This window comes from Talpa occidentalis, unplaced genomic scaffold (genome assembly GCF_014898055.3).
Source record: "Talpa occidentalis isolate TD23 unplaced genomic scaffold, MPIMG_talOcc4v2.1 talOcc4.3, whole genome shotgun sequence".
Classification (NCBI taxonomy): domain Eukaryota; kingdom Metazoa; phylum Chordata; class Mammalia; order Eulipotyphla; family Talpidae; genus Talpa; species Talpa occidentalis.
Window position 1 is genome coordinate 135,334,034 of NW_023603184.1, and position 24,583 is coordinate 135,358,616.

Here is a 24,583-nt window from a genome sequence, read left to right on the forward strand (position 1 = left end):
AGAATAAAAGGTCTAGAAATACTGGTAGTTCTGTGTCCAAGATTCTACAGCAAATTAACTGTCAGACAAGAGTTAGAACCTATATACCTTCTATTCTTCAATACAGTTTGCTGTCCACTGTATCACAGATAACTCTTTTTTACAAAGCTCCTCCAGAATAGTGGCAGAATTTCTCTTAACACACAAGTTAGTAAGAGTTATCACATGATGAGCCATATGCCTTTTTCACGTGTACTAGAAACATCTGGATATTTCTTTAAAATAAAAATTCTTATGGGCCACCATTTCATCTATGTGCCTAAGCCAGAGATGGCGTGTGCTAGGCATGCAATACATATTTATTGAATGGATTATGACCACCATGACCATCACCATGGTCATCATTTCTTCAAGCCATAGTTTTCGGTCATAAGAATCTAGAACAATATTACAGCCTCATCTTACCCAATATCCTAAACCTGCCACTCAGTCATTCACAAGAGGTGATTCGAAGTGGATTTTGATTTTCCCTCCTATTTCTGCTGCTAATTCATGTCACCCCATCCCATCCTCCTCAAGGAGTTTCTAGTGAACAGATAAGTATCCCCAAATGTGATTAACACACTAATTTGAGGGTAATTTGACACAGAGCAATGAATAATTTATATATAATGGCACTGAGAACATCAATCACTATGTCCCCTGTTCTGTTCCGTGTCCCAAATTACTCCACTCTGACCTCAGATAGAGATTGATCACTCACTAGGCAATGCAAGAATAAATGTGAGAACTCACCAGAAAAAAAATTTGATATGTTTTATTGGTGTGTTGAAGGAGAGTTCTTCTCAAGCTACATGTGTCTTAAATGGCATCTGCAATGCTTGTTAAAAGTCTAGATTCCTGGGTTAACTCTAGCTCCAGAGATTCTCATGTAGTATGTGTAACATGGGACTTAGGATATGTATTTTTGACTAATTCCTTTGGTAATTCTGAATCAGGTTGTGCTTGGCCTTCACTGTGCAGATCACTGGCCTGGAAGATGAAGCTTGGTGCCAGGACCTCATTCTCCAGTGATCAACCACGATGTGAGCAGACTGGCCACTACCTGGCTATGAGTGGATATTCTTCTACAGACAAGTGAGTAAAGAGAAAGTTACAAATCAACGTCAAAATGCAGCAACAGAGTGAAATAGAAAAGGGCCTGAGCAGAGATTTACACACTCACCGTGGGAATCCTGTGTCATCCCAGTAATAGGGCTACAGTAGGGAGCAAGGAAGATGAAGGCTTTGCCCTTACAAAGTTCATGACTAGTGTGGACAATAGATACATAAGTAAATAAATAAGTTAATTTCATATGGTGATGACTTATTTTTTAAAAAAGCAGGGTAATGTGAGAGGGAATGACCCACAAGCACATAGATGGTGAGGACAGGAAAGGCTTCCTGAATTAAGACCTAACATTTGAAAAACTAGTAATGTGAAGATCTGAGGCAGAGAGTTCTGATCAAAGAAGTCAGAAAGCAGAGGCAAGGTGGGGATGATGTGCTAGCGTGTTGGGGGACCAGAGAGGAGGCCAGCAAGGCCGGAGGCTAGGGAAAGTGAGGAGTGATGGAAGAGGACTTCAGAGATGAGGTCAAGAATCAGGTTGTGGAGAGGCCTGTAGGAATGCTCCAAGACATTGCACTTCATTTTAAACAAGCTGGGAAGCCACCAAAGGATTTTAAACAGTGGATTTCTATTTTTCAAAAGTTCACTCTGACTGACGAGTAGGAAGAGAGGTCTATGATTTCTTGGACAATTATAAAATGCCAGACACTGTGTGAAGCTGAGACAGGCCTTATCACAATAGGCCTTATTGTATAATCTTCATAATAAACTTATGTGCTAGATACTAATGTATCTTCCCCTCTGAGGGAAATGTCTCTCAGAGACTTTAGTAACTTACCCAAGATCAAATAGCTGGTAGGTGGCTCTGATAGTTAGTACCAGTGGTCACCAGTATTTCTGAGTCTGTCCCCCTTCCTAGAAAATATTTCCTCTCTCTCTTTGCAATATGCTGTACCGCACCTCTTGGGCTCTTATCACTAGTGTTGCCAATGAGGTGTGACTTCTGGTGACCAAGTTGGGCTGACACATTTCAGTGCTCCAGTCCTATGTCCCCCAAGTCTTGGTAGAGGACCAGGTGGGTTGAGATGCAGGTGCCATAGGTCGAAGCAGCCCACATTGCCCAGCCACTACACGAAGGCAGCTGCCCTGCGGAGTTGCCCAGACTTGTCATGACTTGGTGTAAAGATAGCGTAAACTGTTACTGTGTTAAGAAACTGCAAATGTGGTGCTGTTTGTTATTGCAGCGTAACCTGTCCATTCCAAGAATAGAAACAGTCTAAGTTCTCTAAACAGTTTGGCCACAGATCAGCTATCTGACATCAGGGGTTGATTACAATCTGAGTCTCAGTTGCCCGGACTGGAAACTACCTTGGATCAGAAGAGCCATGTGGTTCATTCTAGCCTCTCCATTCTTTGTCATACTTTTGAGTAATCTGAATTTGTGCCAAGCTCCCATCTGTGAGTGGAAATTAAGTCTCTGATTTCCCTCTCTCTGCATGCTGTGGTCACTTGATACCAGCTCGGAATTTCCTTTCCTCTCCAAGGCTCCTGGCAGGTGCCTGAAACCATCTGCATGGCCTCCTTTCCCTGCTACATCCTCATCCCCGAGCCATCTCGTGGGGTTCTCAGCTTGGGGTGCTTTTTATGAGGAATGATTGGTGAGCCTGCTCCAAGGCAGCCCCTGTGCTGTACCTCACCTCCTGTGCCCAGGGCTGCATGGGCTTCTCTGAGCTCCTTTTCTGGGAAGGCAAATGGTATTATTAAATATTCAGAAAGCCTGCAATGAAGCAGTGGACATGATAGACAGAATCTGCTTCTCAATTGTGCTGAGAGGGCAGTTTGCTGCTCAGAGTTAGGCTGGGACAAAGGGAGAGCTCGTCTTAGCTGACGCCCCCCAAGCTTCTGTGGAGGAGCCTCTGAAGTGTCCATCCCACATCTGGTGCCTGAACGTGATGGCACATGTCCTTCCTGGCAGCAAAGCCTTCCACCCACCAACTGTCTTTGGAAACATAGAATTTTGTTCAAGTGACATGTGATTATACACAGAATTAGAGGCATCTGAGATAGCTATGTATACAAGCATGCGTAGTCCCAAGCAGAAATATATAAATGATACCCATACCATGTAAACTTTAGCCATGTACATGTAACCCATTTTAACAAAGAGCCCACTTAATGCAATGTGGCTTTAAAAAGAGCCTCTTTTAAATGGTTACCCAATGTGCACATGTAGATCGATAGGCAGACAGATAGAAATATTGATTTTTAGAGACATACATAGCAATAATAAAACCTTGAATTTATATACTCACCTTCTCCTGGGGGATGCACAGTTATGTCAAATTTCCCCTATGAGGAAAGCACAAAAGTTTATATGGACATGTAACGTGGAGAAGAATTAATATAAACACAAAAGAAGCCCCATTGCATTCTGGAATATGCCACATTGCACCTTATACACCCTGAACATTTGGATTCACATTCTTTAAAATAGGGGAGACTTGCGCTCTATAAATTATAACAAGAAAAGGTATATAATGCTATCCACGTGCATGTTACATCACTGTGTTCTAAATGATCTTACCTGGAGGTAAGAAGATTTGTACCTGCACTTCCTGCAACATTTATCACTTCTACTTTTTCAGGTAAAATATAATTATAGATATAGAGAGCTGTTGCATGGGTATGTAATTTGTAAAAAATCCATTAAGCTATCCTCTTCAGATTTGTGCACCTCAGAGTGTATAAGTAAATACCTCACCATGACAAAGTAAGAAAACACAAAGTTGCTTCTTGAAATTCAGGCTGGCAGGGTCATAAAGGAGTCTTGCGCATGGCATATCTCCAAATCCTGTTACTCCAGATAGGATGGGGCACTCCACTCTGAGTCTGCTATAATAGTTCATGGCGTGTTGACCTTTGCCACCTTACATGACCCTCTTTCCTCATTGTCAATAAGGTAGAATCAACCTCATAGAGCAACAGAAAGATTAAATAAGAAAGGTCATGTAAAGTACTTTATGTGGCATCTGGCACATAGTTAACTCTCAGTAACAGATGACTGTTTCCATAACGAAGGCAGGGACCCCTCACTCCTGATAATAACACAGCCAGAGGCCACTCAGTGCACAGCGTCTCTCTCCCCACTCCCCAGCATCAGCGAAAGCAAAGAGGATGAGACTTAATTAATGATTTTTAATGTTTCGCTTGTCCAACTCCATCCACAACAAACCAACTAATACATTTCAGTCTTCCAAATCCCTAGTTAGGCATTTTGTTTTCTAACTGACTCAACATACAACATGGTCTTTTCACACCACCAGCTCCCTCCCCCTTAACATCTTTTCTCCCCTTTCCAATCCGAATCCTCAACCTCCTGGTCCTGCCTCCCGGGAAAAACCAGTCCGGCCAATGATCTCTTCCAATTCACTTATGAGGGGAACATAGATGTGAATGGTTTGTTTGTGGGTGTGTTTGCAGAATGAACAAAGATGGGCTGTGCAGTAGGAAAGGCCTGGATAGGGATCCTGGCATGTTCTTCAGAGGAAGTCACTTGACCTCCCTGAACCTTAGTGTCCTCATCTAGAAAATAAGACTTTTAGTCCCTACCTTCGAGGGTTGTAGTAGCGGTGGAATGAGAACATATATACCAAATAAGTATACAGTAGCACAGAGCCTAGTGTTAATACTACTGAAGAGAAACACGAGTTAGTGCTAAATAAGAAGGAGCGTGCAATGAAGTCCTTGCTTAGGAGAATGTTTGCAATTCTATTGGGCAGAATAACTCCTTATTAATTGAAATAAAATTCTGGGACTCTTTGAGAAATATCTCCTAGAATTTTCTTTCCTTTTTTTTTTTTTAAGATTTATTTATTTACGCATACAAGAACTGGGGTACAGGCCAGAGGTGTGGGAGGTGAGAGGATTCACCAGAGACAAAGTGGGGAACAGAACAGGCATATCTACTGAAATACACTGCTGAGGGGAGCAGTGGGTGAGTCAGGATAGGTCTGCTATGCCATGTAGGTAGCTCACTGGCCCTGGATCGCTTTGGCTGTGTATAGCTTCATAGTCCTGTGTCCTAATCCCTTGGCCCCCCGGTGGCCCCAATATCTCCTAGCATTTTAATTGAGAGTTGGTCCTAGCTAGGGCTGGCAAGATTTGTGCAATTCACAGATACTTGTGAAATCCAAGTACATTCTCTTGTACTGACAGACCATAATGACTGTAATAAACAGGGAAGCCTCTTTTCTAATAAACAAGTAATTATAGTTGACAATAAATGAGTAAACATGATGCTAATTAGCAAATCCTCTCATAGCTATTCAGTTTGAGGACCCGTTTTCTCATGCTTGGGACGATGGGTAATTATGTTCTTGTTCATAGGTATACGAAAATATGGACAGTAGGGGCCACCTCCTTTGTCCACCCTTTTTCACCCCAATAAAAAGTGTTAGCTTCTTCAGTCTAGAAAACAAGATCATGTTAGCACCTCATTTTCCAATGTAATCCCTTTAAATTCAGGTTTCCTAGTAAACTTCAGGGACCAATTTTTTACACAAAGTGCCTTTAGATGTAGGGATACTGATCTCATTACCTGGATTCTTTCCAAATTTAGATTAAAGACCATGACCCCCTCAGTTCTTGAAATTCTGGCGTGATGGGTAACAGAGGCTGAAAGGAGGTGGTTAAGATTAATACACAGTCATTTTTTTTTAAGATTTTATTTATTTATTTTTGCATAGAACTGAAGTGTAGGGAGAGGATTCCCTAGAGACAGAGTGGGGCACAGAACAGGCAAATCTACTGAAATCCATTGCTGAGGGGAACAGCAGGCAAAACAGGAGAGGTCTGCTGCACCATGTGGATTAGCTCCCTGGCCAGGGATCAAACTCAGGCCTCAGCAGTGATAGTGCTGAACCTTAACCCCTAGGCCACCAGGGAGGCCCCAATAGTCAGTCTTAAACCAAAAACTAATCTTCACTGTAAGAAAGAGATAAAGCACACATGGAGACAATGACCCAAATAGAAGGGTCACAATTGGAACTTTTCTCCCAAGGTAGAGAACATTTCATCCATACTTCCTAGAAATGGGCTTTTGAATAGGCTGCTAGAGGGATAATTAATTCCTTGGTCTGAAGCAAAAATCCTGGAGGTTCCACTTATAAACACTTTTCTAAGGAATTCTATTTTTTGTTTTCTATTGTTAATATGCTAAGCAAGGAAAAGACAGGCATGATTTTCTACTAGTCTCTTCCTTAACACTTATTCCTCTGGTAAGAGTCTTCATGGGTAACACCTTCATTTCTTATGCCCCCTTTCTCTCATCTTTCCAAGACCACAGCTTCCAAGAAGTCTTTTCAGAGAAAGAGGCAGGGAGAATCGGTATTTCCCAATGATCAAAGACACTGACTTTTGGCCCAGAAAGTCTTGAATTTGATCCCAACTTCTCCACTGTTTGTCAGGATAGATCAATAACAAACAGCACCGCATTTGCAGTTTCTTAACATAGTAACAGTTTATGCTGTCTTTACACCAAGTCACAACAGGTCAGAGCAACTCCGCAGGGCAGCTGCCTTCATGTAATGGCTCAGCAATGCAGGCTGCTTCAACCTATGGCACCTGCATCTCAACCCATCTGGTCCTCTGCCAAGACTTGGGGGACATAGGACTGGAGCACTGATCACAGGGCAGCTCTGAAATGTGTCAGTCCAACTTGGTCACCAGAAGTCACAATTCTATTGGCAACACTAGTCATACGCCCCTCCCTATTGCAAAAAGAGAGAGGAAATATTTTCTAGGAAGGGGAATAGAATCAGAAATATTGGTAACCACTGGTGCTAACTGTGATAGCCACTTACCAGCTATTTGATCTTGAGTAAGTTACTAAACTCTCTCAGTTTCATTTCCCTCTTGTATAAAATGTGAAGAAACATTAGTATCTAACCCATGCATTTGTTGTGAAGATTAAATGAGATAAAGCATATGTCATTTGCACAGTGTCTGGCATTTAATAAGGGTTCAAGAAATGCCAGGCACAATTATCAAATATGGCATAGTTAGCCACATTTGACTAACTATGGCTTTCTACTTATTTAGATCATAGGGAAAACAGCTTGGCAGGGATTGGAAGAAGAGAGGCAAAATAACCCTTTAATACATCATTTACACTGTTAGGTTTCCTGAGCAACTTAGGTCTTTTTTTTTTGTGGGACCCTCGCCGGTGGCCGGGGATTGAACTGGCGCTGCAGAGGCTGCGGGCAGCCTCGCAACCCAGCGCTCAACTGCTGCGCCACCAGGGGAGGCTCAGAAGCTTAGGTCTTAAGTAACAAGTATGAGTGGCTTTTCTTTAAACTCAAGAAGTATTTGGGTGTGATCAAGTGTGATACTCTAGTATGACAATCTGGCATGAATGTGTCTCATACCTACACCAGCCTGTTATGTCAGTTGGGGTCCTTGTGGGAGCAGACAACACATGCAGCTTGTCTAATGAAGGTGCTACATATGAATGTGCAGATAAGATTTAAGGAACCAATGGGGAGTCACCCATGAAGGTAACAGTGGGTAGTTAATGCCCACTTTAGGGCAGAAGCAATGGGAGGAAGCGGAAGGATGAAGCCTAAATGAGAGCAGTGCCAAAGAAAGGGAACTCCCAACAGAAGTGCTGGCCATAGCTGGGTGTAGACGCCGACAGAACCGTGACAAAGCAAAGAGGGGTCAGAAGAATTAATGTCATAATTTCTCTCTCTTCCCGCCCATCCTTTCATCTTGTGATATTGACCAAATCCAACTGGAAGTCAGAGCACAAGGGGGCCCAGGCGATTCAGTCCACAGAGCTCAGCCCCAGGGCAGAGGAGTCATCTGGGATTGAGGACACACAGCACACCTGTGTCCCAGCTCTCCCTCTCTCTGCATCCTTCTTAGCTGCCACCTCCTCTTCTCCCTCCTCTGCTCCTCCAGCTTTCACATTGCCAGGTTGACTGAACATCTCCTCAGGTGAGAAGTGCTGCCTGGATGGAGGTAATTAAAGCCACAGGACTGCTATCTGTCATGTCGAATGAGGTATTCACAGGCGCCAGCCTAGAGTGTTCCTAGACAGTGCCATTGACCTCCTGCTGCTGTGGCTGCTATTTTGAGTCCAAATACAAACACAATTCTTGCCTCCACAGAGCAGTGGGGTGGAGGGCAGCTGTTGTTTGTGCTGCCTGGCATTTATTCACTTCATCTTGATTATCATTTCCACTTTCACTGATTATCATGTCCACTTTCACTTTTACCCTTTTCATCTCCCATGCTCATCTCATATCTCCAAGTAGAGTTGACTAAACCCTGCATCAGAGATACCACATGCAACCTAGACTTAGGCCAATCATTGCCTCTCATTCTCCTGCACACAGTAATTGGCTCAGGAGTGGACATATGGTGCAGCCAGAGCCAATGGAATATAATGAGATTTTGCTAGAAATACCAGGGGAAAGACTGTTGTTTAGATAGAACATTGTAGAAGACATTATCGTTGACTAGACATTCCACCTAGGTCATTGTCTAAGCCAGGGGTTCCCTATCTCATTACCACCGGCATTTTGGATTAGATAATTCCTTGTTGGGGTGGATGAGGGTCCTGTGTACCATATGATGCTTAGTACCAGCATCTCATTCCTCTACACACTAGAGACCAGTAGCACTTTCCACTACTTTTGTGACAACCAAAAATGTCTTTGGGGATTGTCAAATGGTCGCTGTGGGACATCACTGGTCAAAGCTGACCAAGTTCTCAGTGGTTAGTTGAGGTCTGGGCAAGTGGGATAAAACATGGGAAGTCTCAAAAGATTCTAGAGAGCATTTCCTTTTCCTGAAGAAATAGCTGGAAGAGGAGGTAGTTATATTTCTTTTCCTGCACATTGCAAAATTTAGATATGGCACTCAGAAATGCAACAGATCACAAGAGGAAACATTCTGAAAGAACCACTGATACTGAAAATGAAGGAGTAGAAAAGGCTTGGCTCCTTGATGACACTGCTGAGGCACTTCTTTAACCCATCTGGATCTCAGCTCCTTTTTGGATTGCTTGTTGTGTGGGGTGAACTTCCTTTCTGATAAAGTGATTTTGAGTCTGATTTTCAGTTTTTTGCTACTCAAATGATCCCAACTGGTGTACACTTAAACATGGAGTTTCTGGATGTTCTTTTATGCTCACAGAGGGAGATCCTACCCAAAGACTTGAAAAATACAGAGGGTGCAGAGCTGAGAGGAGAGAGAAGTGAATTTAGTGACCACGATCCAGACATATGAGACAGTAGGTTTTCTTTGTGAGGCTCCAGTCCATTAGAGCTGGGTTTGCTGTCCCTTGCAGTAAAAGTGATTTAACTGTGCAGAGTAGGTACAGAGACTCCAGCATCAGAAAGCCACCCAGAAGCAGACAGGAGATATAAGCACTTTGGATGCCTGTCCACCCACATGACCCTGAACTTTTGGCGCTGTCTATACTGGCAAATAAAATGGGATGAAGCACAACTAACCATCCCCCACCTTCTTTCCCAAACAAAACAAATATGTCTGCCTAAAATGTTAATAAAATTTAGGCCAGTATGGGCCTCTGACATGACACTTACCCCAACTTCATATTCCACTGACTTGTAGATTTTACACAGATGCCCATCAGATATGTGATCCTATTGGATGATACTGGATGCATAAGCAGAAAGGGCCCTGAGTGGCAGAGCCAGGACCTGAAACCACAACTCTTGACCCTTTACCCTGTCCATTTGCCCTCGCCTCACTTACCTGATGTTGGGTCTCCTTTTCCTCAGAGGTCCGTGTGGCATTGACTTGGCTTTCCTGGAGTGCTAGAAGTCACTCTCCCACCAGCCAAATCTTAGTCAGTGGCACCCACAAGAACACATGCTTTATAATCTTCCTGGAGACGCTGGGTCAGTGGCCTGGGAAGCCCTGGGGTGGGCGGAAGCCTGACCCTCAGCTAGGACCATTGGCCAGTCTGGTGAGGCTGACCTGGCTGCCTGCTGTCCTCGAGGCTGACTGGAGCCAGCTGGATGCTAAAGGGCAGACTACCCAGCAACAGCAGCGTGGGCAAATGGACGCTCCCTGTGGCAGGAGGCACAGAATCTTTTGTGCCACCACAAATTCAATCTGAATTTAAAGCTGACACGCAGGTGGAGTGGGCGAGCCTCTGTGATTTGATGGGTTTTCTGAGGTTCTGGCTGCCTGAAAATAGCTCCTCTACCCACCTGCTTAGGACACCCTCCCATCTTATCAGGCTTGCAGTTCCAACCATCAGAGTTGGGAAGGTTTTAGATGACAAAGAACGGAGCGTGTTCCCCAAGGGGTCACGGTGAATGCAGGTTTTCTGCGAGTGGAAGGGAGGCCCTGGTGTCTGCTCTTTTTAGCACAGAGCTCAGAAGAGATGGGAGTGGCCTACTTCACAGTTTTGCTTCCTACTGAGACGCCAGTCACTCAATTCATTCATGCCCATGTGACCAAAGCCCTAGAATCAGGCAACAGGCTTTAACGAAAACAAGGCCACAGGGCTACAAGCCCGGCATCCACCCCGCCAGTCTTCTACATCCTTGTCCAGGCTTCCTCTTGGGAATCTGCGTCCAAGGTGGAGAACTCTTCCATGAACTTACAGCAGCTGCCAGATACCAGAGCACATCAGAAGCACTCCAGGACTCCCCAATTATTGCTATTGTCTCCCCTGAATTCTTTCCCACCTCCTCTTGCTATCATTCCCCCATGATCAACTCCAGAAGGAAATTAAAAATTCTGGCATGCTCTTGGGAAGTAGAGGGATGAAATAGTAGGGGCCAGGAAGGCAAGGGGAGAGGTTTGTGATCCCATTGATTGATTTCATTCACCCCATTTTGACAGGTGTGAGCCTGCCCCCTGGTCTGTCAGAGGCTGGACTGTGAGAGAGATGGACAGCGAGGGTCAGAGGAAAGGGCTGCGGACAGAAAGGGCCTGGCAGGTGGCAGTGATTAATGATCTTGGACATGAGGAAGAGACGACAGCAAGAGGACGGGGAAGGAGCATCCACAGGGGTGGGAGTTGTGCTAAGAATTTATATGATCTGGTGTGAGGGGGGAGCTCTCTGAATGCCTGTGATTTGTGGTATAGGGCTTGTTGCTTGGAATTGAGGAGGGGGGGTGTCTTGGTCTGGCTCATATAATTCATTAATTCATTGTCACAGTGCACATGGATGAGACTGGAGGGGTGGTCAATGTCAGGCCATCCTGATTCTCTTATCTGGGCCAAAGATCCTGGTGGGCTCAGGGGCGACATCTGCCCTTGATGCAAGCGTATACTCCCATTGGCAAAAATTTAATAGGCTTCTGTCTATACAGATATAAGAAGGAAGGATTTATATTGGCAAAGGGAAAAAACAAACAAACATTTGTTCTCCCTGGAATTCTAGCACTTTTTCCTGTACCTCTCTGCTTCTGCTATAAAAATCTAGCAAGCTGTTCTGGTTATCTATTGTTGCATAACAAATGACCCTACAATTTAGTGACATAAAACAACAACTGTATGTTTTATCTCATGGCTTCATGGGTCAAGAACTTGGGCTGGTGAGTCTTCCGCTCCATTTAGTGTTGACAGAAGTTATGCCACGATACTCAGTTTGCTTTGGCACAAATGGCTAGAATTCTGGGCTCCGCTGGGACAGCTAAGTGCTTAGGCATCTTCTCTTCAACCTGGTGGGTTGAGGTAGTCAGACAGCTCACCTGGAGACTTGGGACCACGATCCTGTGCAACGAGACAACGGCCTCACTTCAGAATTCCCAGGACACAGGTCCTGCCACATTCTCTTGGTCACTCAAGTCATGTAAGCTGCAACCAAAAGGCGGAGAATTCAACTCCACCTCTCAGAGAAATGAATAGCCAAGGATCAAACCATACTTAATTAACCAGAAGTAACAGGACCACATAGATCAACATTTTTAATGTAAAAATATTAACCATTGGGAGGAAAAATAAAAAGAAATAGACGTGATTGGTTATCCCTTCTCTGGGACACCTTTCTAGAAAAACTCTCTAAACACAGATGGTTGAAAGAAGCCAAAGAGGAACATCGTAACAGAGTATAAACTTCTAGATAATAAATAAAATAAAATAAAGTAAATTTTTTATGGCTGAAGTCATAAAAAAAAAACTACAGCCTATAATAGGCTAATAGCTCTAAGATAGAAAATTAACACAAATCAATGAGAAAAAAGTAAGTTCAATAGAAAACTTGGCAAAGTAAATGAATAAACAGTTCCCCAAAGAAATGCATGTGACTAATAAATATGCAGAAAAATTCAATCTCACTCCAAAAATAGAAATTAAAACCACTCGAAGATATTTTGTAATCTCTTTGACTTTGGCTGACAAAAATACTCTACTGGATATTGGCAAAGATGTTGGGAGACAAATATTCTCAACAAATTTCCTGGAAATCAGCTTGAAAATATATACTGAAAGCTTTTAAAATGTCATATTCTTTGTACCACTAATTCTGCTTCCAAAAATTTGTACTAAAGAAGGAATTATCAGTGTGCAAAAGATTTAGAGACAAAGATACTGATTGCAACATTGCACAAAATAACAAAAAAAGAATGGATCTAGCAATAGCGATTGTCTGAATAAATAATGCTATGTTTGCATAATAAGGTACTATGCAACCATTAAAAACAAGGTAAAATATGCTATCAACATGGGGGAAATTTTCACAATCTATCTGAAGGAAAAATATATAGTATGGCTCCACTTTTGCAAGAAAAAATACATATTACATAGAGAACAATGTTGGTACTAAACAAATGGCATTACTTCCACTACACACTGTCACTTGAAAGTGCAAATCTACTATTTCAATGCAATGTCCTAGGTTAACTGTGCATACCACCACCATTTCAATATGTTGAAATTCTGACCCCCAGAACCTATGAATATGAGGCTATTTGGAAGTAGGATCTTGCACATGAGCAAGATAAGAAGACGTCAATATAAGGAACCCTAATCCAATTCCTTATAAGAAGGCAGAATGTGGAAACAGACATATGAACACCCTGTGAATTGAAGGCAGAGATTGAAAGGCCTAATGTTCCAGCAACTACCAGATGTGAGGGGAGGCGTATGGAAAAAATTCTCCCTCATATCCCTCGGAAGGAACCAACCCTATTGACACCTTGATCTTGAACTTCTGACCTCTAGAACTGTGAGACAATGACTTTCTACTGGTAAAGCCACCCAGTTCGTGGCCTATGTTATGACATTCTTAGCAAACTCTTATAGATGTGTGATCCTGCCTACCAGACAGGGCCCCAGGCCTAAAATGGCACAAACAGAGTCTACTTTCTTGGAACTTGGAATTGGGACAATGAAAGACTGAGCCAGTGAGACTGAAAAGTCATGAGACTCCAGGGCAGACAGGAGAAACATGTGTGAACTAATGAGTGAGCAAAGGAAAGTGGTTTTCAGAGAGAGAAGATTGAGGAGACAAAGCTCCAAAGGGAGATTTTAAGACCCACTGGAGCCAAAGAGAGCAGCCTTGGTGCCTGTTGGCATTTTGTTCCCACAAGGCCCAGAGCTATTTTATGCCCTGTGGGTTTCCCTGAAGTCCACTGTAGCCTTTGATAAATACCTCAATGTTTGGGTCAGCCAGAGTGGATTTCTATTCCTTATAACTCAAAGGGCATTGATGAGAAACAGTGAGGAAGGATACATAACAAATGTTAGAACTGGCCATTTCCAAATGGTTTTTACTTATTTATTCCTAAGACCTGTCTCATAGTCTCCAAGTTTTCTACATGGAATCCATATTTTGTTTCTTTTTTATTGAGGTAACATTGGGTTTATAATACTATCTATGATTTACATATATACATTTAGAGTTATAGTTTCACACCTCTTCAAATGTATGTTACTATACCCGCCACCGAAGCAACCATCATCCTCCACCATAGTCCATCAGGTCCTCTCCCCACTCTGCTCTCCACCTCCCAGTCTCCCCCTCAGGTAGCCTCAATTATCCAGTCAGGTTTCTAGGGTTTTCTTGGTTCTTGGGGCTTGTCTTTCTCTTTTTGACTTATTTCATTTAGCATTTTTTTTAAGCTAACTAGATTAATTCATTTATTGGTTCACCTAACAAATAGTTGTTGAGAGTTTCCTATGTGCTAGACATAGTCCTAAACCCTAAGGATACAATGAGTAAATCCACAAAAAATCCTTGGAACTAGAGATAAAGAAGTGGGATAAATAAAGTATATGAAATATTAAACAGTGATAAGGGCTATGCAGAAACTAATGTAGGAGAGGAAGGTGAAATTGTCAAGGAGGTAAGAGTTTAAATTTTAAATACAGTCATCAGGGAAGGTTTCCCAGAGATGGTAAGTTTTGAATCAAGAATCAAAGGAGGTGAGGAAATAAGTCATTTGAGTGTCTTGGGAGAAGAGTGGTTTTGGCAGCAAAACCCATAAATGCTAAGTATCTCAGACAGCTGTGTGCCTGGCATGTTCCAGGAAAATCCACGTGGCCAGCCTTTCTGAAGCAGAATGAAAGAGAGGGGGAAGACAATGAGGTGAGCAGACTATTAGGTCATTGTGAGGAGTTTGATTTTTTTATTCTATCAATTGGGATGTAAGAAATTATCTCAAGATAAAGTATCTTAAGATAACGTTAAATGTTATCTCACAGATTGTTCAGGCTGTAATCAAGATGTCAGTTGCGGGGGCTCCCAGGTGGCGCAAGGGGTTAAGCACCACACTATGAAGCGATCCGCAGCCTCTGAAGCATGTGTTCGATCCCTGGCCAGCCAGGGAGCAACCCACATGGCGAGGCAAACCTCCCCTGTCTCGCCCGCTGCTCCTCTCAGCAGTGTATTTCAGTCAATCTGCCTGTTCTGTTCCCCACTCTGTCACTGGTGCATCCTCTCACCCCCTGCATCTCTGACCTGTACCCCAGATCTTGTATGCATAAATAAATAAATATTTTTAAAAAAGATGTCAGCTGGGGCTGTATTCATCCGGGAGCTTGAGTGGGGCTGGGGCAGTCACATGACTCCCCGCCTACCACAGGCATCTCTCCATAAGGCTGCTTGTGGGTCCTCGCAAGATGGAGACTAGCTCCCTCTGCAGTGAGTGGCTCAAGACAGAACAAGGTAAGAACCTCAATGTCTTTTATGAAGTCATATTCCCATATAATATTTCACATATCTCATTGGCACACAGGTCTGCCCTACTCAGTTCACCAGAACACTGATGAAAGAGGAATGTGTCAAACAGCAAACATCCCAGGGGCCCTTTTGGAAGCTGGTTGCCACAGCTGTTCTAGTTAAACGATAATTTCCAATGCCTGCAAAGACAATTTGCCAAGCTCAACTCATCCCCCTTTGTAGGATTTAGCTAAATATAACCAAATTGAGGAAACCAATCATTTTCCAAATTCTTCCAAGCAACCCAATCTACAGTAGATGATCATTCTTGATCACTGTAAATCATCTCCTGATAGGTTGTCTTTAAACAACCTATCAGTTTTTTTAGTTGTAAATAACAGGCATTGACTTCAGCCAGCTTGAGCATGAAGAAATGGAATCTGGGGGTAGGTTCTGTGGTATGTCACAGAAACAGGTGAGGACTGCTTTGCTAAAAGTCCAGTATCCAGGGACCGCCCTGGTAGCGCAAGGGGTTGAGACGCAACCTATGAGGCTGTCTGTGGCCACTGCAGCATGAGTTCGATCCCCGGCCAGGGAGAAACCCACATGACACAGCAGACCTCTCCTGGCTCGCCTCCTGCTCCCCTCAGCAGTGTGTTTCAGTCAGTCGCCTGATCTGTTCCCCACTCTGTCTCTGGTGAGTTCTCTCAACTCCCCACACCTCTGGCTTGTACCCCAATTCTTGTGTGCATAAATAAATCTTTAAAAAAAAAAAATAAGGCCGGTCTCCAAGGAGACCGGGAGACTGGGCTATTGTGGAGACCTACGAGTCTGCAGTCTGCCGCTTACCTCTAGGGGTCCCTATTCATGGGCCTGGCTCTCACTCCCAGGATCCCCATCTCTGTTCCAAAAGCCAAGCTCCTATGAAAGAGCACCTGATGGGCTTGGACTGAGTCAGATGTGCCTCTCCCCCACCTAGACCAACCACCTGTTGGGTTGGGGGTGTGTGTGATACAAACTCGCAAACTGGGACTCACCCTGAGTATACCACGGAAGAAAGTCCCACAGAAGAGAGAGTGAGCTCAGCTGCCAGCCCGGAAAATGTTTTCTGTAAAGCTGGTAGACAACTCGCATTCTCGTGTCACTATTGAGATTTACTTTTTTACATTCTTGCAGGCATATCTGTCTGTACCTTTACGTTAAATCATTTCAGTGTTATGTCAAGCAACAGGAACAAAAATTCTTTCATAACATTTAATAACTAACTTCAAAATGTCTTGGTTCTCTCAAGGTGCTTTTTTACCTTTACAATTTCTTGTCTTTTGTTTACTTTTAATTAATTTGATTCACATTTTAATTTCGTAGTCTGGCACAGGATCACCCCCTTAGGCAGGAATTTAGAAAACATAGGATGTTTGATGGGTAAAGGCCTCCCTCCTGCAAGTAGAGCCAGAACAGTCTAATCTTACACAATCCTGTTCCTGAATTACCCGAACTCCGCACAACTTCCCTGTGTCCCTCTAGGTACTTAAAGAGGTGGGAAACTTACTGGTAATCATCCGAGTTTTAGGGATTCGAAGTCTGACATGACAAAGTAACAGTTGAGCTAAAGCCCACTCCATCTGTGCTTTAAAATGTAACTTCATTTTATATGTAAAGAGCTGGACCTTATAAAGTGGCTTTAAATATATCCTATAAAACAACTCTGTAGGGCCTCCCCGGTGGTGCAGTGGTTGAGCGCTGGGTTGCGAAACTGCCCGCAGCCTCTGCAGCACCGGTTCGATCCCCGGCTGCTCCCCGGCCACCGGAGGCTTGTCCCGCATGGCGCGCAGACCTCTCCTGCCGCCCGCTGCTCCCCTCAGCAGTGTACTTTGGTCCTTCTGCCTGCTCTGCTCCCCGCTCTGGCTCTGGTGAATTCTCTCACCCTCCCGCGCTTCTGACTGTACCCAGTGCTTGTATAAATAAATAAATAAATCTTTAAAAAAAAAAAAAACCAACTCTGTGAACTGTGGGAAAGTTACATTTCATTTTGTCCAGTCTTTTACAAAGTTGTTCCCCACTTTGGAAAATCACATCACTGCCAGCAACGCTGCCCATGGTCATTGGGTCTCCAGCAGCCCCCTATCAGTCTTCATTCCCAGCTGTCACACATGCGGGGTGACAGTGTCTATTGTGTCCTCTGGTCTTCCCCTGCAGTGTCTTGGAGCTGACACCTAGTGAAAGACACTCCTCCATGGCATTTCCTATCCTCTTTCAGCTAAAACCCTCTCAGCCTCTCTCCTGTGCAAGTCCAAACCAGATAGGGAAGTCTGTGGCTGCATTTCCATAGGGGAACACCTGACATCCACACCTGGAGAGCCCCAGGCATTTCCTGAGCTCCCCAGGCATTTGGGGGAAGAGGCACAGGGATGCCCATGTGGGTCACAAGGGAAAGAGGGCCACCACCTTCATGCCAAAGCTCCTAATTTACAGGCTTCCATTAAACTTAAAGTCCCAGGGTGACCCCACTGTGTCCACTGAGGTGCTTGGCATCTCCCCTGCACTTAGATGGGCATAATTGTCCCTGTTTTACAGGTGAGAAAAGCCGAGACCCATTTCTACAACATGGAAAAGACTCCAGTTTGCTCCCAGGAGGTCTGGATGGTCCTTTCTGCATTCAGGCAGAGAGGGGTCTCCTGTTTCCTTTCTCTGTCACTTTTTTATGCCTGTGCTGCCTCCGAGGAGAAGGGGGTTGGGAGGGGCTCTGACCAGATGGCAGGGTAATAAATGACTCTGATTTAATAATTTGTTGTTCTCCTCTTAATTAAAAGGCTTTTCCCTAAATGACTTGCTGATCACATGAGTAGCTCGCACTGAAATGGTGAGGCTGGGGGGTCGGGGTGGGGAAGCAAGGGAAATCAAGGCTGAGATGAGCAGGAGCTAGATAAAGAGGCACCAGATGGGCAGAAGAAGGCTACTCTCCATGTGCTGGGTGGGCACGGTTCAGGGGCTCCCCACCCCTGCAGGTCTGCAGTGTATTCAAGCCATTGGCAGAAACTTAGGGAGCTGGTCTGGAAGCTGACCCAGGCGTAGGGCTGGGATGGAGACATAAGCTTCATTTTCCACAATATGTGCCTTTGGCTCTCAGTTTCCCAAAGCCCCATCTGGCCTTGGGGAGCAGTTCAGCGGCCTGTAGTCCATTTGCCTCTGTAATGTTACTTACACACTTGACATCCAGGGACATGGCAGGAGGGGTGGAGCATCCATCCTTTCACCTGTCGAGATCTGCTGTTGCAATCAAATGACACCACTTAATAAGCTCCCTCTCTCCTCTGTATAGTACAAGCTGCGTCCCTGTGATTGGAGTCTGCTTTACAGCAGTGATCATATTGAGGCATATTCTCAAAGCCTCACATGTAATTAGAGGTGTATTGATAAAGTGTTAGTCGATGATTTAGACTTTGAGTTTTTTCATGAGGGATCGGTTGGTTAATACTGATACTCTCTCTCCCCCTTTAATTGCAGTGGAGAGTTAGATTGAGATGCCAGATTCAATCAAAGCCCACTTACCACTGCCCACCAAGGGACGACTGCTCCCCCCACATAGTACTTGCGCAGACTTATTGAAAGGACCCCAAAGATCATGTCATTCAGGAGAACATCCTGTCGATCTTAACTTTATTTTAAACATTATTTCATTATTTCATTTAATCAAAACTGCATCCTCTTAGCCCTCCTTCTTCTCTGCTCCCCACACCTTGACCATCGCTCAGGCCAGGGGCTCCTCACAAGTCCCCACAGCAATGTACACATCATCCTTTTTGTGTTACAGATCTCCCCTCCTAGACTTCATTTTTTTTTAAGATTTATTTATTTATGCGTAAAAGAACTGGGGTATAGGCCAGAGGTATGGGGGGTGAGAGGATTCACCAGAGACAGGGTGGGAAGCAGAACAGGTGGATCTACTGAAGTACACTACTGAGGGGAGCAGCAGGCGAGACAGAGCAAGACAGGAGAGGTCTGCTGCCCCATGTGGGTAGCTCCCTGGCTGCAGATAGTTTCACAGTACTGTGCTTAACCCCTTGCGCCACAGGGAGGCCCACTTCTAGACTTTAAAGCCCTCAAGACAACCCTTTTTCTTTGTAGTGTTTGCATTGTGCCCATGGCAGCTGTGTCTTGCACACAAATAAAAACTGAGTTACAGGGGTTTCTTTCTTCATTTTGCCCATCAGCTCTTATTGTTATCAGCACCCCCACTGCTTTTCTCACTGGAGCTTTGTAGTATATTTTAAATATTAACAATAACAATAGACTGTAACTTACATCTATTGATCACTTGCGTTCCAGGCAATGGCTAAAAGCATCACATCGTCTCCTTCAGCCCTGACAGGAAGTCTGTGGGGTAGGGATAAGGACATGCACCTTACAGAGGAGGAAACCCAAATATGAAGAAATCAACTTCTTCGAGACAAATGCTAGGAACCAAGTGCAGAGCAGGTTACACGTGTTATCACTTACCTGAAAAGGAAGATGGAGAAATATGTCTGTTCTTAAATGTGCATAAACCATTTGCAGAAAAATACGCAAGAAACTCATGGTATCAGTTGTCTTTGGAGAAGGGAATGGGGTGTCTGAGCAACAGGGATGGGGCCAGATTTAAGTTCTGGAGGCCCTGAAGCTTATGCAATTTGGGAGAGCTTTTATTTTTTTTTTAAGATTTATTTATTTATACAAGAACCGGAGTACAGGCTAGATGCACACAAGGGTGAGAGGATTCATCAGAGACAGAGCGGGGAGCAGAACAGGCAGACTGACTGAAATACACTGCTGAGGGGAGCAGCAGGCGAGACAGAAGAGGTCTGCTGTGCCATGTGGGATTCTTGCCAGCCAGCGGGGATCAAACCAGTGCTGCAAAAGCTGCGGACAGCTTTACAGCGCTGTGTTCAACTGCCTGCGCCACCATGGGAGGCTCCTGGGGGAGCTTTTAAAGGAAAAAAAAACAAAACAAATGGTGACTATAAAATCATGTACAGGACCTTACAAGGGGTTTGTGCAAGTGAGGAGCCCTGGAGCTCTAGCTTCCATAGTTTCGTCAGGAACTGTGTGGAACCAGACATAAGTATTCTTAGCCATTGCTTTGTCATTTTGCGTGTAACTGCCATTTTAGAATTTTAGGTTTTGCTGTCTCGGGAATGATGACTGCATTCCAGAGATAGTTTCACTCCACCCTCGCCCTCCGGTCACCAATGAGGGCGAACTTGCCAGAATTGGAGCTGCATCTCGGCTGGACCAATCAGCTTAGGATTAGCCAGGCAAAGTTGAAGACCGCATCTGTGTAGCCAATGAGTAACTGCCAGCATGATTTACTTTTTAAGCCTGCTTGTAACCCTATAAAAAACCCCTGCTTCCTTTGTTCAGGGCTCTTGATATCTGCCACTGCATAGGTAAGTGTCGTGAGCCAGGACTCAAGTCTGTGATAAACTCCCTTTTGTGTTTGCATCCGCTGTCTTTGGGTTCTTTGAGGCTATGCTCACCAAGTCCACCGATCTTGGGCACAGCACTGGTGTCCTGTCAGGAGACACATCACTGTGTTCTTGTACGTGTATGGAGTTTGAATTGTGTGAATGTATTGTCTAGTCAACAAATATGCTGTTTTTTAATTGATATTTTAAAATGTCATCTCTCCAACTGACAGCATGAAACAGGTCTTTTAAATTTTTCACAAAGCAAAATACCTGTTTTTGTTTACCACCAGAGACCGTTGTGCCTGTAGCAACCTGCAGGGGGCGCTGGAGTTGTCTGCCTAAATGGAGCTTGGAAGGGGAGGGAGGGATTGGCTTCTAGCCTTCCTGCAGGAAGTCCAAAAGCTTAAGTAGGTAATTATGAGTGACTACACTTCATTTGCAACACAAGTAGAGTTAAGAAGAGAGTCTGCTCTTTCAGACGCTTATAAGGAAAAAAAATAAAATAAAATCTAAAATAATATTGAACTGATGGCTAAGAGGAAACTGATTTCCTGGAAACAAGTGCTGGGGAACCGAGGAGGTGATTGGACTGTATGTTAAAGCTCTTTCCCAAATGGATCTGATGGCCGTGGTTTTCTATTACTGCATCCAGGAGTAGGAGGTCCCTTACTGTAAACTACCTAGAAAGCATTCATTTTCTTAACCGCTCAATTAGGATAATTTTCCCTTGTGATGTATGGGACTACTTCCTTCTCTCTGATTTGGTCTGACCATGCCTCCATCTAGCATGGCTGGAAATAGCTGCTTGCAACAGATACCAGCCTTGAGTCTTTGCCACATGCCAGAACCTGCAGCTTGCAGTGAGACCCCTAGAAGGGGTTGATCAGCAGCCCCTTGGGTCAACAGGAACATAAAGTAGCTAGCAGTCCCTCCATCTGTCTTTCTCTGATGGACACAGCAAATGTGAACTTGCAGAGTTCTAGGCAGTTAAGAAATATGCAATAAGGGGGTTAGAGAAGGAAGGGGTGACTTCTCCTCAGGTCCCTAGGAACCCCCACTTAGAGTAGTTATTTAGAGGCGGTTTAAATAGTTACAGCAGAGGCAGCCTGCAGACCTCAAGGCCTCTCAAGTTTCCCCCAACTCTAGAAGTTTCTTAACAATTGAATGGCATTTTGCTTGTGTGGGTCTGGAGTGGGTCCCCTTTATTTTTCTGTTGAAGGGGGGAAGGCAATTGATGGCCCTCTGAGTAAAAATTTAATAAATGAGAGGAAAGACTAGGGAAGGGAAACAGAAAGTCTTTGAGAGCTAAAAGCCAGGAAAGATTGAGTCAATACATACAACCCAAACTACTGAAAATAAGTTTTAGTTCCACCCACCAAATAGTTACAGTGGAGATATCTGGATCAGGCTGGAGGTAGGGTTCCAAGAGCTGAGGAAAATGAAAAGAATAAAAAGTCAATAAACATAAAAGAAAAAAGAAAGACGTTAAGAAGAGACAAGGCATGGGCAATGACTCGCCCCCTTGTGGCCTTCAGGGACATTGCACCAAGTCAACCGCAGTCCCCCGTTAAATTAATTGCACAGCTGTAGACACAAATGGGGTGTCACTACTTGAGCAATTTCCATGGGATGGTTGCAATATTGAGCAAAGCCTGGTGGGTCTCCCCTCATTATAGGAGCTACGCAGCAGCGTACTGGATGAGGAGAAGGAATTAGAACCCCAGACATGGAGTTTGGGCTCCATTGCTACCTATATCCTTCAATGAAGTATAGTTCCCATCTGATTCCTCCATCTTCTCCTAATAATCAAGACAGAACTTAATTGTCCCAATTTGCATTTCTGTAAAGAAGCTGCCTACCATACAGAAAAAAAAAATAAAGTCCATAAGAAAGGTCAGAATAACACCCCAACTTTCTAAGCCAAATTCAGGCCCCATGCTGCCAGAGGGAGGGGGGCAACTGGGGGGTGGTGTGGAACTCAGGCACGCAGGCTCCCTGAGATGGAGACGTGGTGCTGGGGACTCTCCAAGCAGCTTGCCATGGTGATCATCGAGCCCAGCTACCTTCAGCTCTTCTCCGGAGTCCTGCCACAGGGAGGAGGCTTCCTTGGCTCTCTGGCCTTCCCCAGGGTGCTCGCCACTCAGCAGTAAGAGCAGTCTTCTTTCTTATTTTTTTAAATTAATTTTTTATGTCATTGTTCATTTTTAAACAATATTTGCCTCCCCCCACCCCCTCAGGTGTAGTCCCCACAGAGTTTCCTTCCCCAAGGCACCCGTGCACCATCACCTCAGTCCCCTGGGCTCCTCCCTCCCTCTGATCCCGCTCCCTCCTCCTCCCCTGCAGGATGTCTCTGGTTTATAATTGTCCATTTTTGCTTTGTTGTGTTTTGTACTGTTACTATTTTTTTACACTGATGTCTTATTCGGTTCCCCTATATTCCTGCTGTAAGTGAAACCATCCGATATTTTTCTTTTTCCTTCTGGCTTATTTCATTGCACATAATTCCTTCTAGCTCCATTCATGTTGCTGCGAATGGCATGAGTTTATCTTTTTTGATTGCTGAATAATATTCCATTGTGTATATGTACCACATCTTCCTGATCCAGTCGTCTATTTTTGGGGCATTTGGGTTGTTTCCAGGTTTTACCTATTGTAAATAGTGCTGCAATAAACATAGGAGTACAGATGGTCTTTTGAATCAATGCGTTTATGTCCTTTGGGTAGATCCCTAGGAGTAGAATTGCCAGGTCATATGGTAGCTCCATTTTTAGTAGACTGAGGAATCTCCACACAGCTTTCCATAGTGGTTGGACCAGTTTGCACTCCCACCAGTAATGTGGGAGAGTTCCTTTGTCACCACATCCTTGCTGGCATTTGTTGTTGCTCATTTTTTTGATATGTGCCATTCTTACTGGTGTAAGGTGGTATCTCAATGTGGTTTTGATTTGCATTTCCCTGATTATAAGGGATGGTGAACATTTTTTCATATGCCTGTTGGCTCTTTGTGTTTCCTCTTTGGAAGGAGCAGTCTTCTTAAGACACAAGCAGATCACAGCCCTCCAATACGAATCTCCTCAGTGACTTCCCACTGCTCCAGAATTAAATCCAGGCTTCTTGGCATGGGCCCTGAAATGATCTGTCCTACTTGCCTCTCCCTTCTCGTCCTGTGCCCCTCTCCACCACTCACACCCCTCCAGGCACCCTGGCCCTGTCACAGGACAAGGGAGAGGCCCCTCAGAACCCCTGGTTTAACCCTCCAGAACATAAGACTGGGAACTGCCATGGCCCTCCACTCCAGCTACTGGGAATGAGAGCAGACCAAGGAGCTGATGCTCAGCCAGGAAGAGGCTCTTGAGAACCTCTAGTGGGGATGAAGAAGAGACTCCAGACACTGGTAAGGAACAAATGGAGTCAACATTTATTGATTAAGCAAGGCAGAAGAGACAGAGATCCAGGAATACCTCACTCGGACGTGAGAGGCCTCCCATCTGGAGATAGGCTCTGAATATATAGGTTTTAGGGCTAACGTCTAAGAACAAGAGTTCCTCTTGGTTGGCAGAGAAAAACAAAAGGAAAGTGGACTTGTCCAGAGTTCATGACTCATATGTCCCTGTTCGCTGTGGACATTACTCAGGTACACACATGTGCTCACCGTTTCAGTCCGGACCCAATTTAGGGTCTGCAGCTTTAGGGCCTGTTACACTGACATCCCCTGGCCTGGTTTCAGATTTTCAATTTCCTGACCACCAAGCAACCTGTGGACCGTTGTGAGAATTGTGCACTGTCAGGAGTTCATGGTGGCCTGTGCTCATGGGGTCGGTAATGACCTGGCCCCCCTGGAGTGGATTTACGGAGTCACAGATGTTTGTTTCTGTGTCATTAACAGAATTTGTGTCCAGGTAG

General features: G+C 44.5%; 1 protein-coding gene across 1 annotated transcript in view; it reads left to right on the forward strand.

Annotated features, from left to right (window-relative positions):
* Positions 1–1,092: 1,092 nt before the first annotated feature.
* Positions 1,093–24,583, forward strand: part of SMARCAL1 (SWI/SNF related, matrix associated, actin dependent regulator of chromatin, subfamily a like 1) — a 74,968-nt gene continuing 51,477 nt past the window's right edge. The window contains exon 1 of the mRNA XM_054700070.1: positions 1,093–1,116. The gene's annotated coding sequence lies outside the window, so the exon portion shown is untranslated. The remainder of the gene's footprint in view (positions 1,117–24,583) is intronic.